Source organism: Phyllobates terribilis, unplaced genomic scaffold (genome assembly GCF_046119375.1).
Source record: "Phyllobates terribilis strain yellow unplaced genomic scaffold, ASM4611937v1 Scaffold_1__5_contigs__length_1240528914, whole genome shotgun sequence".
Classification (NCBI taxonomy): Eukaryota; Metazoa; Chordata; class Amphibia; order Anura; family Dendrobatidae; genus Phyllobates; species Phyllobates terribilis.
In genome coordinates this window covers 991,795,037-991,811,084 of record NW_027362761.1, presented here as the reverse complement: position 1 = coordinate 991,811,084, position 16,048 = coordinate 991,795,037, and positions in this window count along the sequence as shown.

Here is a 16,048-nt window from a genome sequence, read left to right as displayed (position 1 = left end):
CTGGCTGCGGGGCATGACAAGATCTCCAAGGCGTAAGTGGCTAGCTCCGGCCATTTATCCAGATTGGAAGCCCAAAAAGAGCAAGGGTCCAGTGACACAGTCGTGGCTTCAATGTTTACTTGGAGATACTCCTGTACCATCGTCTCTAGGCGTTGACTATGTGTCAGACTTCTTGTCTCCTGTGGCCTTGCAAAGGATGGGCTAAAAAAGTGGTGAAATGATTCCGCAAAATTGATGTTACCAGCAGATACTGTGGTTCTGTTACGGTTTGAGTGCTGAACACTTGACGGTCCCACGGTTGGCAAGTTGGAACTGTGAGATTCACTACGTGCACCACTGGTATTTTGTGGAAAAGCACATGTAAGATTCTGCAACAGTCTCTGCTGATACTCCTGCATGCGTGCATCCCTTTCTATGGCAGGAATAATTTCTGCAAATTTACTTTTGTACCGGGGATCTAACAGTGTGGCAACCCAGTAGTCAGGATTATTTCTAATTCTCACAATTCGAGGGTCATGTTGCAGGTAGTGCAGCAAGAAGGCACTCATGTGTGTTGCGCATCCAGGAGCACCAAGTCCCTGTTGTGTTGGTGGCGAGGTAACAATCATGCTTCCTTCCTCTGTCCTCTCCCCCCAACCTCGCACAACAGAAATGTGATCAAGGTCTCCCTCATCTGATGAGTCTTCCATCAGTTCGTCCTCCACTTCTTCCTGGGCTCCTGCACCTTCCTCACTAGTTTGGCTGCTACCATGCGCCCTGGTAAAACCATCTCCCCCACCCTCACATGCCTGCCGCCTTGGTGCTGCCGACCGTCTGGACCTTGCAGATGTTAGCCCTTCCGCATACAACTCCTCCTCCTCTACTTCCTCCACCTCCTCTTGTGCCACCACCTGACTCCGAATTCTGTTTAACATGTGCTCCAGCATGTAAATCACCGGAATAGTCATGCTGATAATGGCATCGTCAGCACTAAACATCTTCGTCGCCATTTCAAAACTGTGCAGAAGGGTGCATAGGTTCCTGATCTGAGACCACTCCTCCAGCGTGATTTGCCCCACCTCTGAATCTCGTTGGCCCAGGCTATACGTCAGAACGTATTGCACCAGGGCTTGTCGGTGCTGCCACAGTCGCTGCAACATGTGCAGAGTTGAATTCCACCGGGTAGGCACATCGCATTTTAGCCGGTGAACTGGCAGGCCCAACGACTTCTGTAGAGATGTAAGTCGCTGAGCTGCGGGATGCGAACGGCGGAAGTGAGCACACAGCGACCGTGCCCTCTGCAGAAGGCCATCTAGTCTGGGATAGTGGGCTAAAAATTGCTGGACAACCAGGTTCAACACGTGAGCCATACAAGGCACGTGTGTGACATTGCCCCGGCGAAGGGCCGCACCCAGGTTTGCAGCATTGTCGCACACGGCCTTCCCTGGTTTCAGGTCCAGTGGAGACAACCATTCATGAAATTGGTTCTCCAGAGCTGACCACAACTCCTCAGCTGTGTGACTCACATTTCCCAGACATTTCAATGTAAAAACCGCCTGATGACGTTGAGCCCTACTGCCAGCATAGTAAGGAGGTGTGCAGGATCCCTTTTGCGCAGTTAGAAAGCTTGTGGCATGACCAGACAGGCTTTGGGTGCAGGTGGAAGACCGAGAGGAGGTTGAGGAGGCAGAAGCAGTGGAGGAACTTTGACATAAAGAGGATTGACGCACAACTCGTGGGGACGGCAAGACTTGGACAGCAGCCCCTTGTCCTGCTGTCACCATAGTTACCCAGTGCCCAGTCAGCGACATGTAACGCCCCTGTCCATGCCTACTCGTCCAAGTGTCTGTGGTGAAATGCACCCTGTCACACACAGAGTTTCTCAAAGAAGCGGTGATGTTGTGTGCGACATGCTGGTGGAGCGCAGGCACACCTTTCTTTGAGAAGTAGTGCCGACTGGGCATCTGGTACTGGGGCACTGCGACGGACATAAGGTCTCGAAAATCCTCTGTGTCCACCAGGCGGAAAGGCAGCATTTCTGTAGCCAAGAGCTTGCAGATGGTGAAATTCAACCTCTTAGCTTTCTCATGGCTAGGAGGAAATGGTCTTTTACTTGTCCACATCTGAGGGACCGAGGGCTGGCTATTGTGCTTAGACGGGGTTGATAAGGGTGTCCCCGGCAAACTGCCGGTCTGTGAGGAAGATGCAGGCGGACATTTTAGGTTGCCTTGATCCAAAGGTGGTGCTATCGATGTCGGACAGCGCTCAACACCAGCTGGTGTTACCACCTCCAAAGAAAATGATGACCTGCCAATCACGCTGGCTGTTGCGTGTAAAGAGGTGGCAGGTCTGCGCCCCAAAACAGGTGTGACTGCTGTCCCCCCAGTCACAGAGGATGAAGAGGCCGCGGATGCACAAGATATGGCAGACGGTGATTGGCCCGGCCGGCTAGGCCGCATTGTAGCACACTGAGCTTCCCACTGCAACTTATGCTTCATGTCCATGTGCCGGTTCATGCATGAAGTACTCAAACTATGTATTTTTTGGCCTCTACTTAGCTTTTGCTGACAAATGTTACAGATAACACGAGTTGGGTCATCTTTATCGATCTGAAAAAATGCCCAGGCTATGCAAGGCTTAGCACCCATGCGACCTGAAGAGCCACCACGACTTGTGGTGAGAGGCAGAGTTGTGTTTGAGGATGCAGTTGTTGACGTGCTTCCAGTACTACGTCTCTGTCCAGGAAGGCGCAACCTGACCTCGTCGTCACTAGCATCTTCCTCCACCTCCTCTGCTGACCTCATCTCTTGGCTGACTGTGGGTTGACAGTAAGTGGGATCTCCGACCTCATCATCATCACCCTGTGCGTTATCACACCCGTCGTCCTCAGAGCCAACCTGTTCCTGCCCTGACAAAAAACTAAAGTTGTCGCTCCAATCAGGTATTTGAGTCTTATCATCGTCTCCCTCATTGTCTCCACCAACAGGAGTTACAGTTTGGGAATGAGGGTCTACATTATGGTCAGAACCTTCTGCGTCTGGTCCTGGATCCGACTCATAAAGATTCTGGGCATCAGTGCAGATCATTTCCTCGTCTGGATTCACAGAAGCGCTGGAGTCGACCTCTGATTCCCAGGCTATAGTATGAGTAAACAGCTCTGCAGACTCAACCATCTGTTCTACCTCATACTCAGACGGGCAGCTGGAGATTTGGGAGCTGTGAGGAAGCAAGTGCGATTTGGGTGACACCTTTGAGGACTGGAGTATTTGTGATGTTGAAGTTGATGTGGAGGAGAGCCCACTTAAAGGAGCACTTGATATCCGTTGAAGCACCTGCTGTTTTTGTGCCTCATCTGGAATTTGTAGCGATTGGCGTGGCCGTAAGAAAGGGATCTTATCACATTGTCCGCTAAAAGAAGTAGACATTTTAGTTTGGCTGGAAGATGGTCTTTCTTCTGCACCTACCCCACGGACACAACCTTTTTTCCCCTTCCCAACACGCCTATTCCCCTTTCCACCAGCAGCAGGCCTTTTTCCACTCATTTTGGTGGTTAACTAATTCACAACTCTGGAGTTGTTTGCACAAAAAAACAATGGATGGTAACCGAGCAGAGCTGAGTGGCCAAACTGTGGTATTAGGCCAAAACTATTGGCTGGGCTAGATGCAGAAAAAAATTGTTTTTAATTTGCAACCTGATGGAGGTCAGTATAGATGGACTAATAGAACAAGTCCCACACGCTGCTAGAAGCCCAAATATTTTTTCAGAGATAAATGAAGAAAAAAATTATTTTTAATTTGCAACCTGATGGAGGTCAGTATAGATGGACTAATAGACCAAGTCCCACACACTGCTAGAAGCCCAAATATTTTTTCAGAGCTAGATGCAGAAAAAAATTATTTTTAATTTGCAACCTGATGGAGGTCAGTATAGATGGACTAATAGACCAAGTCCCACACACTGCTAGAAGCCCAAATATTTTTTCAGAGCTAGATGCAGAAAAAAATTATTTTTAATTTGCAACCTGATGGAGGTCAGTATAGATGGACTAATAGACCAAGTCCCACACACCGCTAGAAGCCCAAATATTTTTTCAGAGCTAGATGCAGAAAAAAATTATTTTTAATTTGCAACCTGATGGAGGTCAGTATAGATGGACTAATAGACCAAGTCCCACACACTGCTAGAAGCCCAAATATTTTTTCAGAGCTAGATGCAGAAAAAAATTATTTTTAATTTGCAACCTGATGGAGGTCAGTATAGATGGACTAATAGAACAAGTCCCACACGCTGCTAGAAGCCCAAATATTTTTTCAGAGATAAATGAAGAAAAAAATTATTTTTAATTTGCAACCTGATGGAGGTCAGTATAGATGGACTAATAGACCAAGTCCCACACACTGCTAGAAGCCCAAATATTTTTTCAGAGCTAGATGCAGAAAAAAATTATTTTTAATTTGCAACCTGATGGAGGTCAGTATAGATGGACTAATAGACCAAGTCCCACACACTGCTAGAAGCCCAAATATTTTTTCAGAGCTAGATGCAGAAGAAAATTATTTTTAATTTGCAACCTGATGGAGGTCAGTATAGATGGACTAATAGACCAAGTCCCACACACCGCTAGAAGCCCAAATATTTTTTCAGAGCTAGATGTAGAAAATTTTTTTATTCAATTTGCAACCTGATGGAGGTCAGTATAGATGGACTAATAGACCAAGTCCCACACACTGCTAGAAGCCCAAATATTTTTTCATAGCTAGATGCAGAAAATTTTTTTATTCAATTTGCAACCTGATGGAGGTCAGTATAGATGGACTAATAGACCAAGTCCCACACACTGCTAGAAGCCCAAATATTTTTTCAGAGCTAGATGCAGAAAAAAATTATTTTTAATTTGCAACCTGATGGAGGTCAGTATAGATGGACTAATAGACCAAGTCCCACACACTGCTAGAAGCCCAAATATTTTTTCAGAGCTACATGCAGAAAAAAATTATTTTTAATTTGCAACCTGATGGAGGTCAGTATAGATGGACTAATAGAACAAGTCCCACACGCTGCTAGAAGCCCAAATATTTTTTCAGAGATAAATGAAGAAAAAAATTATTTTTAATTTGCAACCTGATGGAGGTCAGTATAGATGGACTAATAGACCAAGTCCCACACACTGCTAGAAGCCCAAATATTTTTTCAGAGCTAGATGCAGAAAAAAATTACTTTTAATTTGCAACCTGATGGAGGTCAGTATAGATGGACTAATAGACCAAGTCCCACACACTGCTAGAAGCCCAAATATTTTTTCAGAGCTAGATGCAGAAAAAAATTATTTTTAATTTGCAACCTGATGGAGGTCAGTATAGATGGACTAATAGACCAAGTCCCACACACCGCTAGAAGCCCAAATATTTTTTCAGAGCTAGATGCAGAAAAAAATTATATTCAGTTTGCAACCTGATGGAGGTCAGTATAGATGGACTAATAGAATGATGCTATGCCCAAAAGATTTTACTTCACTAGGTGCAGTAAAAAAATTGGTATTCTATACACAGGTGGTATATCTTGCAACACAGATAGGCTACTCCACTGACTAACACACTCTGCAATAGGCCAAAAAGGATTAGCTTTGCTAGATTCAGCCAAATGCTGTGAAAAAAACTTGCACAGCACTGGCACAGACCTGCCTGGCAAAAACTGATAGGAACTGATGTAACCTAGTCCTGAAAAGGACTCCAATTACAATTAGTCTTTACTCCCACAATCTATCTATTTAAGAGCACAGACCTGCCTGATAAAAGTCGTAGGAAATGCTGTAACCTAGTCCTTAAAAGGACTGCAATCACAACTATTCCCTACTCCCAAGCTATCTGTATATTTGTGCGAAAATTGGCTTGAAATTAACAAGGTATAGCGCACACAGCAACAGCGGTGCCGTCTAACACGCAGCTGCAGCAGTGAGAAAATGGTGGCGACGGGGAAAATGGCTTGGTCTTATAGGGCAAGGACATGTGACATACACTGCCAATCACACATGCCCTTGCTTGTGTGAAAAAAAGCACTTCGCTCCGTGTGTGCGCTGCTGATAGGCTGATAGATTGCACCTCCCCACTGCAAATGCGGGAAAGAGAAAAAAAAATGGAGATCTTCATTGTTCCTGCAGAGATCCATCCCCTGCCCCTCCCCCCGCCCCGCTGTACACTCAAACTGCGTATTAACATTCATTTTCATCATTACTGAGAAAAAATCCAGTTATGATTTTGGTGCACGAACAGTTATCGAACATAACCTCGAACAGCCGAATTTTTCTCAAATTGTTCGTGTTCGCCGACCGGCTCGAACACCGCCCAAAACAGCTCGAATTTGAGATTGGCGAACAGTTCGAGTAGAACAACGCTCATCTCTAGTCGTGAAGGGGTTAATAAGGAGTTGTCTAGTTGTGGAGAACCCATTTATCGTTATAGGATTTTTTCCTCAATAAATGTATCTCTAATTTATAGGGAAGGAGAGAATTGTTAGATCACAGAGAACCCCATTGCTGGGACCCCCAAGATCACTAATATGGAGGTTCGAATCCCCTTCCATTCCTGCACCATCACTCTGCACAGACTTCTCCATGTGGTTGTGCAGATGAAGAGAAAGAGACTTGAGACATCTGTGCTAATGATTCCTGTTGATTCCGGGGGTGAAGTATATTTTTTCACCTATCTTCCATCTTATATTCTTTACATTTCGATGAGGTAAAATTACAATATGTCTCATGATATTCACCATCATGTTTTTACCTTTACCTCAGTCTGAACTTATCCTCGGCTTGTAAGGCCTCTCTGTGCATAAATAACATTTAAGAATGGTTTGAGCAATGTCATTTACAGAATGACCACATAACAAGCTACTAAGTTCTATTATTAATAGTCGCGGTTGGCAATGGTACCTGATGGGAGTGATCGAGGCCTGATAATATTTAAAAACACGTACGATGTGATTCTTATATGTGTTCTTATACACTTTTATACTGGTTGCCTAGATACACATCAATTTATGCATAGCTTTCCAAAGAGATTACTGATAACATTATCACTGAGTACTATTGCATGAAACTAGAATGTCTCCAAGATAGTCATAACATTGGAAATAATATGATTTTATAGCTGATATATCTCCAGCGTTAATACTGGCTTTATCTTTGATTTCGAAGCTGGTAGCATATCATGTGGTTTTCTGCCTCTTTGATGTTCTTCCAAGCAATGAATAATTGACCTGTGCAGATTAATCATTGTTTCTGGAGCTAGCAAGCACTGGTCCATCAGTGTATTTCTGGCATCCCACTATTTCCACCAACCTCGCTGGCAAATTACAGTCAGTAGGTGAAAATCCTTGATTATCTCTGGTTGTGGAGAACAAAGTGCAAGCAAAATGATGGCACATTGGGTGCAATAGCAATATTCAAGGGATTAAAATCACCAATTAAGATCCCTACTGTCAAAGATCAGTAGAACAAAGTCATCGTTTTCCTGGAGGTTTTGGTGTGAAGTCTGTAACCCTTTAGAGTAAATTAGATGAAAAATACAGCGTATAGCTTACATTAATGTAATAAGAAAATAGCATTTCTTGATTTCCCCCCTAGAAAAGAAATAAAGCAGAGGAGGTTAAATATTCATAACAGCAACATATTTCCATTTAGAACTGTTATTTACTGATACGAGATTACTGATACAAGAATTGATTTTCAGATTTTGAAACATACTGTATAACTGTATATATGGGTAATATGAAAGTTTAGATTGTATTTAAGATAACTTGTCAGCTCTCCTGATATGTCTAATCTAGTAACTACTTGTATTCACTTTAAAAAAAATGCTGGATCGCCTTTCCTTCAAGGAAGTCTATTAACAGGTATTCACCCATCAAACTATTTATATTGTCATGTAGATCTTTGAAAGACAAGTCCAGCAATACCTTTACATGACCATTCTGTTCCTCTGTCACTGAGAAATCAGCGTTTGAATCGATATGTAGATGATTGTGACAAACTTTACATGCATGCAAGCTCTCCCCAATAGTGTTGAGCGAGTATAAATCATTAACCCTTTTGGTGAGCACTCTCGGGTGTGATCGGCATCGATGAAAGTGTCCCCTCGGCTGCATGTGTCACATCTGTTATACACCTGTGACACATGTAGGGATTGCCTGTCAAACAGGCAATCCCTGCATGTGTCACAGCTGCGTAACAGCCGTGACACATGCAGCCGCGGCGATAATAACATAAATGCTGAGCACGCCAAAATACTTGGTGAGCACCCTCAACACTTGGGCTCAATACTACTCCCCAAGCCTCTGTCACTCCGGCTCTATTATCCACCTAGCTTCACCTTCTGCTTGCCTGACAGCTATTTTTCTTGAAGTCCAACAACTAAAGAGATGTCAGTCAATCAGAAGAAGACACCACTGAGCAGAGAATAGAGTCAAAGTGACATAGACTCAGGAAGAGCTTCCTCTTCTGCAGATCTTGGTTTTTACCCTCAAAAGTTTTATAATTTTACCACGGATAAGGTTAAGCTTATTTTCATTTTCAATGAAGATTGGCACTCTACAGTAAGTTAAGGGGTTCCCTTCCTAGTTCATTGGCTGTTGACAAAAAAAAGAGACCACGTACATAGGAAGTAGCATATACAGGACATGTTATTGGCAAATGTCCCAGACCTGGTCTGGGACTTTACCTGCCGATGCAAAAATGAGTGTTTTACACTTGAGATGAGAGATGTGTTTGAAGACTATCCCCAGTAATGGAGAAGGAAGACACAGACAGAGGACACAGCACCTTATTCGTCAGTATACAAATGAATTAAAAAACAAAACATTTATAATAAAAACTGTGACCACCCCTAAATATGTGTGATAGATTAGTATACAAATTAGGATATTAACTCCTACTTAGACAAGATTTGCGTGCAACGAATTCTCATAGAATATTCAGATATAAACTTAGGAGAAATTTTTTTTTTTTTCTCCCTCCCCCTTTTATATGTAATAAAATTTGCCATATAAATGCACAGAAGAGAACATGCATATAATATTGTAAATGCAAGCATATATGTATAATTTAATAAAAAAACATTAGATCTGATCTATAATTCGTACGTTGCGGTATCCGTGCATTTAATTTCAATATCCATAATTTTTCTTTGTTATGGAGCATTTTTTCCCAATTACCGCCACGATGGGGACGTGGTAGTCTCTCTATGCCTCTAATATTTAATGTACTTATATTGTCCGCATGTACCTCTCTGAAATGTTTGGAGAGACCTGATAACCTGATGGATTTTGAGGCAGGATTTGCTCCTGTAATATGTTCTGATATTCTTGCTTTAAGGGCTCTGATAGTACAGCCTATATAATATTTTGAACAACACAAGTTGCCATATAGACAACATGGGAGGTGTTACAATTTATATAAGACTCTATGTCATATTTTCTACCTGTGTGTAGATCAGAGAAACTTGAACCCATAGCAACATGTTTGCACATACAGCATCTATTTTCACCACATTTATACATACCGACATATTTCAGCCAGGTGGGACTTTGTACTTTATTATCCAAAAATACGCTGGTTGACAACATATTGCGTAGATCCTGACCTTCCCTTGAAACCACCCTGCAGCATGCTTCCAATATATTAGACAATTTGTCATCCTGATATAATATGGGTAAATTCTTGAGAAAAATTTGTTTAATGTTGTAAAAATGATCACTATATGGCGTAGAGAAAGTTAATGACGATTTCGCCTTATTGGAACTATGTTTTTCTGATTGTGTCAACAAACCCTCTCTATCTTGAGATGTAGCTATAGATACAGCCCTATCGATCATCCATTTTTCCTATCCCCTAGATTTTAGTCTCGCTGACATGGTGTTAGTTTCCTCCTCAAAACCCTCTTGTTCACTGCAATTGCGTCTAGCTCTAATGAACTCACCCACTGGTAAATTTTTTATAACATGCTTTGGGTGACTACTTTCAGCTCTTAAGAGAGAATTACCGCTGAGGGCTTGCGGTAAAATTTAGAGGTAATTTTCCCTGTACTCACACAACCAGTCAATACGACATCCAAAAACGGAGTTGACTCCTTGTGAATCTCCATAGTGAATTTTAAATTATAGTTGTTATCCTCCAGATAATTTAAAAATTCTGTAGCAGGTGGTGCGGGAGACCCCGACGACAGACCCCATATGAGGATCATGTCATCAATGAATCTCCCGCACCACCAAATATTGTTCCTATATGGACAATATTCACTGAAAATATATTCTTCCTCCGATCTTTTCATATAAACATTGGCCAGTGAAGGGGAAAACTTAGAACCCATCGGACAACCACAAAGTTGTAAGTAAAATTTATCATTGAAGATGAAAAAATTACTCTTCAAAGGAAATTCCAAACTCAATAACAAAAATTCCTTGACACCATCAGTGAAAACGTCAATTTGATTAAAAAAATATTGCACAACCCTCAATGCCTTATCGTGAGGTATTGAGGAATATAACTGGACAACATCACATGTTATCCAGTTACAGTCGTCATGCCAAGACATATGATTAATGGCCTGCATTAGATGCTTTGTATCTTTTATCATACCTGGTGATCCCTCCAGTAAGAAACGTAATCTGGAATTCACCCACCCCGAAAGTCTCTCATGGAGGGAATGTATACCCGCCACGATTGGCCTCAGGGGAGGCGGAAACGCAGACTTATGCATCTTAGGGAGGGCATGAAAAATCGGAATTACAGGCTGATCAGGAGACAAAAAATCCTTCATCTTGGAATCAATGGCTCCAAGAGCTACTCCTTCCTCCAGTAGCTTGTTTAATTTTAATGAAAAATTTTTTTGTGGGATCAGAGACTAAGGGGAGGAATCAGAAAATATATTTTCTACCAGTTTTTTATATAATCCTGAATCCAAAATCACCACCGACCCCCCCTTGTCTGAAGGTCTAATGACAATGTTAGAATTAGCCCTTAGGGAAATTATTGCTTCCCTTTCCCTTCTGGAGAGATTATTTGATACTCTCAATTTTCCATCATCCAAAAGATTATTTAAATCCCTTTCCATTGCGGCTTGAAAGGAATCCATAGCTGGTATCCTCGATGCAATGGGATAATAATTTTCATTGGATGTAGTGAAATTGGATATTTCCAAATCATTTCTAAATTCATACATTTTTTGATCTCAACATTATTTTCTAAATGATGTAAATCCTTGATACACATGATTTCCTGTAACCCCATATGTAATGGATAACAGTCAGGCAATATAGGAGGGACACAATCATGATTTGTGGGGACCTGATGGATGTTTCTATCATAAAAATGTCTTTTAACTGCTAAATTTCTTGTAAACTTGTTTACATCCTTCAATGTTTGAAATAGATCAGCATTTTTGTTAGGTACAAAACTTAAACCTTTCTCCAAAACTTTAAGTTCATGTTCAGAAAAAATGCAAGCAGATAATTTGTGAAGAGAGACTATATCTATGTTATTTATTTCCTGTATTTCTTTTTTCCTCCTTCTCCATGAGCGCCGCTTCGGCCTTCGCTGCCGTTTTTTGAAACAGCAGATGTGGAGGCATATCTGGTATTATATGCTCTAAAAGAGCCATTTTCATCCTGACCGGAAACCGACACATCTGATTCATCTGTGCTTGCTGATGAGACAGGTGAAGAAAAACTCACATTATGGTTGCTCACTTGTCCAGGTGGATTTCTCAAAATGGATTTTATGGTGCCTGATTTCGTGGAATTTTTAGGAGTTTTAGGTGTGCTAGATGAAAAACGAGTTTTTCCAGGAGTATGATGTTTCCATACATAGACAGAATCACTCTCATAGTCTTTAGATCTCGTTTATACTTGGAACTTTTTAAATCAATGATAGTCTTTTCAAGTTCATCAATTTTTTTATGCATATTCTCATATAGTGATTCATATACATTCTGAGAAATAAACTTATCCGCTGCATCTTGCAAAACCTTAATAGCATTAATATTAATATCATTCTCTAAAGATTCCAATTTATTTTCCTCCTCTATAATGATGAGATTCATTAATTTAAAGGAACATTCTGAAAGAACATCATTCCACTTACTTGTAAATTCATCACTGAACGGAGAAGTTGCAATCTTTTTAATGCGAAGGCCTCGAGGAATCATCTTTTTCAAGACGTATTTTTTTCAAGGTGGCATGATCCCACCAAATCTTTAGATGCGGATTTAAAGCCTTCTCCAAAGTAAAAAATGCCTCACGAATTTCAGGAGCACTCATATCCATTTTTCCACCACCAGAGAAAATAGAGTCCAGTTTTTTTGCACACAAATCCCGGCATAATGATAGGTAGTCTCACGTGGATTCCATGGGTCAGATTAACCAGCCCAAATGTAAAGAGCAATGTCTTCAAAATGTGAGAGGTGAGAGCTATGCTGAGTACTTGTAGACTGAAAAAAGATAATTAGCTCACATCACCTGATACTCACAGGAATCCCAGGCTCATAGATTAGTGTCCTGCATACACTTGCAAGGATATATAAGGAAGGGACATGTTGTGATTTTTAATTTTGGAATAAAAGGATTTATTGCATGTGGCACCGGATTTTACCTTCCTTATATAACACTTATGCTGGTAGCAAGGAAAATTGTGTTCATGCTATGAGATCAGACCCTTTGTCTGCTCCTTGCTATACAGGTTTTAACTCAACATGCCTGCTACCTTAAGTTTCTCTCTTTGGTCATCTTCATTTACAGTGGGACATAGCTCTTAGGAGAAGGAGGTACCACTCAAACTCATCCAGGGTACCCAGAGGAGATATGCTGAAGTGTATCCGGTGTCTCCCAGGATTTTGTGCCCTTACCGGGCTGATGTACGTTACGTGTTATTATGACGTATATCTGAAAAAGAGGGATGCTTGAATTGATACATCATCAATATTTCTCTCCTAGATTCATCTTAGTTACAGCTACAAACATCAGTTAAATACTGAAAAGCTCCTAAGAAACATTTGTCAAAGATTGATATTATACAGCTATCAAAGTGTGAATTCCATGGTGCGTACAAGTTAGGCAAGCCAACCCGAGCCACTACAGTAGTTACTCTCTGAGGTTGTTTGTAGATTTGGTTAAATTGGAAGTAATAGTGATAGTGATCAAGGAACACATTTTACAGGGCAGGTAATGCAGATATAGTTGTTGAAGATTTGGATATGTTCCAACCTACAGCAAGGAGTAAGGTTAAAGGTTATAACTTCACTCTGAAAAACAAAATTTCTTTGCACAAGCAGGGTTAAAAATATGGACTCAGGCTTTGAGCTTGGCACTGATGTCTATATGGCAAACACCCCATAAATGTGTCCCCTGTTGAGATATAATTTGAGGAAGTTCCTAAAACTGGATTATGTTTTCCTCATGACTTTGATCTGTATTTGAAACATGGAAATTTGACTGATTATGTTCTGCCCTTACTGTACATTGGACGCTAACTGACTTACATAAGCAGATGTTTGCTTCACTTCTGGAACAGCCAACTCTGCCTCCTTGTGGTCATAGGTCAGTGGTTAAGCCTAGGTGGCAAGGCCTTATCAGGTATGCAGGCCACTCAAGCTAAAAGGCAAGTCCACCTGGATCTGTGTCTTCTAGAGCAAAAAGGTTCCACCCCCTGTCTGTACAGATGCTTCCTTGGACCAGGAAATCTGCTGTAATGAAATCGTCACTTGTGTCTGGATGTAATTGATGTGGAGGTGGTGGGATTCTCATAATATCCCACTTTTCTGCCAGTGTGAGACCCTCACCTCAAGCTGAAGGCACCAAATACTTATCCAGCTAGCATGCTTTATTTTCCCACCAATCTAGCTTCCTTCCGGACTAAACGGCTAGGACTTTTACTCTGGCAGCCTTCCAATGGATGACGATGAGAGCCTCCCTACCTGTTTCTCTTCGACTGTTCTCCAACGCCATAAGGGTAGACAATGCTTTACTTTAACCTCTTAAGGACCCTGGGATTTTCCGTTTTTACCACGTTCACTGAATGCTAAAACTGACCTGCCATTCTTATTCTCCAGGTTATTACGAGTTTGTAGATACCAAACATGTATAGGTTCTTTTTTATTTAAGTGATGAAAATAAAATCCAAAGTTTGCTAAAAAAAAAATGGCGCCATTTTATGAGACCCGTAGCGTCTCCATTTTTCGGGATCTGGGACTGGGTGAGGGCTTATTTTTTGTGCGCCGAGCTGACGTTTTTACTGATACCATGTTGGAGTAGATCCGATGTTTTGATCGTCCGGTATTGCATTTTATTGCAATGTTGCGGCGACCAAAAAACATAATTCTGGCATTTAGAATTTTTTTCTCGTTACCCTGTTTACCGTTCAGATTAATTTTTTTTTATATTGATAGATCAGGCGATTCTGAATGCGGCGATACCAAATATGTGTATGTGTGTTTTTTTTTATTATGCATTAAGCTGAAAAAAAGAGAATGGACAGCACCTCCAAAAACATAAGTTGATCTAATGCCTCTCGGCAAAAATATATAAAACTGAACATGATGTTCTTAGTTTAACATTCTGATCAGACTGTATGAAGCCCACTGCCATGTCACGGAAAACCTTGTAGTGGGTCCTAACATTTCCTGCCTGAACGGGAGCGTAGCCGTGCGCCAACCACTGCCACAGCGACAATGCACCAGCAGGGCGGGCGGCCCGGTGCCTCACTGCACCCATCCTGCAAGACCGAGTCCCCATGACTCCAGGCCGCGCCGCCCCACAAGCACAAAGCCACAGCAACAATGGCCGACACACTGCACCAACACCACATGAAAGGAGCATTGTGACTTACCTTCCTGAAGCTCTCAAGTGAGAGCAAAAATAGGCTAGACCCTCTTTGCAGTTCCCTGCTAATTAAAATCGCCTGTGCCAAATGGGAGGATGGGATTTTTATATTATTATTTTATTTTGAATGGGGCTAAAGGGGGGTGATTTAAACTTTTATATTTTTTTAATTTTTTAAAATATTTTTAAAAACTTTCTTTTACACATTTTGCTTGCTTCTATAGTCTCCATAGGAGATTAGAAGCAGCGACTGTCCAATCGCCTCTGCTACATAGAGGTGATGAGCAGATCACCTCTATGTAGCAGAAATGCTCCTGTGCTATGAGCGCCGACCACTAGGTGGCGCTCATAGCGATCATTACATGACAACCACTGGGGTCTGCTGCAGACCCAGGGTTGTCACGCCCACCCATGAGTGACCCGCGATCACGTGACGGGGTCATCGATGGGCGGGGTAAGTGATGCGCTTCCGATGCGGCGTTGTTAAATGCCGCTGTCAGAGATTGACAGTGGCATTTAACTTGTTAACAGCCGCTTGTGGATCACGATTCCACCCGCGGCTGTTGCGGGCACATGTCAGCTGTAATAATCAGCTGACATGTGTTCGGTTCAGTGAGGGCTCACTGTTGGAGCCCTCACTGAACCGGGGGTGATGGCCTGAGGCGTACTAATATGCCCAGGCTTTAATTAACTGCATCATATCACAGTAAGATACCTAAATATGACAGGTGTATAGCAGTGTGCCATACATTGCTGCTCTGAGGCCTCTTCATACTGAGGTTCACTTTAATATATGTTGAATTGCTTGATATTTTGTCTAGTAAAATTCTTTTTAGTAGAAAAATTACTATTTTCCTGTAGAGAAAATACACCAGCTTAAAGTTAGCTGTCTTGTTTCATTTTGCCTTTGAGTTGTGTTCTAACATAGGTGTCAAAGTAATTGCAGAGCTGTAGATGAATGACCGGATATGTGTTGCGTTTTAATCAGGTACAAGAATAACTTAGGTGACACTGTTTTTTTTCATCACTTTGGCAGAAAAACAGCACATTTTCTTTATGATGTCATTAGTAACACTATAAAGATGTCCTGTGCATAAATTGCTGATCAAAAAGTAACCTGGCAGAATAGTTCTCACCCTATATCTGCAGGATTGATTTATTCTTTCAGCAAGAACTAACGTTTTTCTAACATGTATGAATCTC